Below are 2820 nucleotides of genomic sequence, written 5' to 3' on the forward strand. Positions count from 1 at the left end.
GTTTTCAAAGGGAAAACTTCATGCTCTTGCGTCCAAAGACGTCCCTTTACAATTCTTTGCTTCCAGCTTTGCGGTAACAGTTTGGGGAAGAACCAATATAGTTGGTCAGGTGTCCTAATACATTTGCTTGTATAGTGTATGAAGCCAAAACCTTTTCGATGCCCTCTAGTGGCTGTCTGCAGTAGCGTTTATGAAACTCCGCCCCTTTCTGCCAAAATTTGCATCTAATATTACATCTATACAAATTATTTTAATTAATCACGCCCTAACATTTAAACTCAACATTTCCGCCCATATTTTTCTTTGAAATAAATGTTTATACAGGTTCTAGTAAAAAAAGTTATGTGGCTAACTGGTTGGTGGTTTCGATCCTCACGTATACACACACTTTTAGGCTAGGCTAATGTACTGTACTGATACTGAAGCTAGCAAACCAAAACGAGTGAACAAAATGATGGCGCAAATCGAAGTGTCACAATAACTGACAATAAACTATATGACATTATCTGATGTTCTGTGTGCGGAACTACAGCTGCCATTTTTCAAAATAATTTACAATATATTTGCAACTTACATTCATTTGATTAATTAGAGTTAATTAGAGTGTACCGCTCTGTGTACCGCTCTGTGTACCGCTCCGTGGCTCTGTGTACCGCTCTGTGTACCACTCTGTGTACCGCTCTGAGTACCACTCTGTGTACTGCTCCGTGGCTCTGTGTACCGCTCTGTGTACCGCTCTGTGTACCGCTCTGTGTACCGCTCTGTGTACCACTCTGTGGCTCTGTGTACCGCTCTGTGTACCACTCTGTGTACCGCTCTGAGTACCACTCTGTGTACCGCTCCGTGGCTCTGTGTACCGCTCTGTGTACCGCTCTGTGTACCACTCTGTGTACCACTCTGTGGCTCTGTGTACCGCTCTGTGTACCACTCTGTGTACCGCTCTGTGTACCACTCTGTGTACCGCTCTGAGTACCGCTCCGTGGCTCTGTGTACCGCTCTGTGTACCGCTATGTGTACCGCTCTGTGTACCACTCTGTGGCTCTGTGTACCGCTCTGTGTACCACTCTGTGTACCGCTCTGAGTACCACTCTGTGTACCGCTCCGTGGCTCTGTGTACCGCTCTGTGTACCACTCTGTGTACCACTCTGTGTACCGCTACGTGGCTATGTGTACCGCTCTGTGTACCGCTATGTGTACCGCTCTGTGTACCACTCTGTGGCTCTGTGTACCGCTCTGTGTACCACTCTGTGTACCGCTCTGAGTACCACTCTGTGTACCGCTCCGTGGCTCTGTGTACCGCTCTGTGTACCGCTCTGTGTACCACTCTGTGTACCACTCTGTGGCTCTGTGTACCGCTCTGTGTACCACTCTGTGTACCGCTCTGTGTACCACTCTGTGTACCGCTCTGAGTACCGCTCCGTGGCTCTGTGTACCGCTCTGTGTACCGCTCTGTGTACCACTCTGTGTACCGCTCTGTGGCTCTGTGTACCGCTCTGTGTACCACTCTGTGTACCGCTCTGAGTACCGCTCCGTGGCTCTGTGTACCGCTCTGTGTACCACTCTGTGTACCGCTCTGTGTACCGCTCTGAGGCTCTGAGTACCACTCTGTGTACCGCTCTGTGTACCGCTCTGAGGCTCTGAGTACCACTCTGTGTACCGCTCTGTGTACCGCTCTAAATACTGATCTGTGTATCGCTCTGAGGCTCTGTGTACCGCTCTGTGTACCGCTCTAAATACTGATCTGTGTATCGCTCTGAGGCTCTGTGTACTGATCTGTGTATCGCTCTGAGGCTCTGTGTACCGCTCTGTGTATCGCTCTGAGGCTCTGTGTACCGCTCTGTGTATCGCTCTGAGGCTCTGTGTACGGCTCTGTGTACCGCTCTGTGTACCGCTCCGTGGCTCTGTGTACCGCTCTGTGTACCACTCTGTGTACCGCTCTGAGTACCACTCTGTGTACCGCTCTGTGTACCGCTCTGTGTACCGCTCCGTGGCTCTGTGTACCGCTCTGTGTACCACTCTGTGTACCGCTCTGAGTACCACTCTGTGTACCGCTCTGTGGCTCTGTGTATCGCTCTGTGTACCGCTTTGAGTACCGCTCTGTGTACCGCTCTGTGTACTGCTCTGTGTACCGCTCAGTGTATCGCTCTGTGTACCGCTCTGAGGCTCTGTGTACCACTCTGTGTACCGCTCTAAATACTGATCTGTGTATTGCTCTGAGGCTCTGTGTACCGCTCTGTGTACCACTCTGTGTACCGCTCTGAGTACCGCTCTGTGTACCGCTCCGTGGCTCTGTGTACTGCTCTGTGTACCGCTCTGAGTACCGCTCTGTGTACCGCTCCATGGCTCTGTGTACTGCTCTGTGTACCGCTCTGTGTACCGCTTTGTGTACCGCTCTGAGGCTCTGTGTACCGCTCTGGAAACCGCTCTGTGTACCGCTCTGTGTACCGCTCTGTGTACCACTCTGTGTACCACTGTGTGTACCGCTCTGAGTACCGCTCTGAGTACCGCTCTGAGGCTCTGAGTACTGCTCTTTGTACCGCTCTGAGGCTCTGTGTACCGCTCTGTGTACCGCTCTGTGTATCCCTCTGAGTACAGTTTTGTGTACCGCCTATGTGTACTGCACTGAGGCTCTGAGTACCGCTCTAGATACCGCTCTGTGTACCGCTCTGTGTACCGCTCTGAGCTTGCGCTCCCAACGGCGCATTCCGATGATCTTTTAATTGGACCAACTTCAGACCTCAATCCTGTACATTGGGGATCTACATGTGTACATACATATATCCATTTTATCGCTGTGACTCACCTGTCGCTGTACACGTC

Source organism: Silurus aristotelis (genome assembly GCF_946808225.1).
Source record: "Silurus aristotelis genome assembly, chromosome: 14".
Taxonomy (NCBI): Eukaryota; Metazoa; Chordata; class Actinopteri; order Siluriformes; family Siluridae; genus Silurus; species Silurus aristotelis.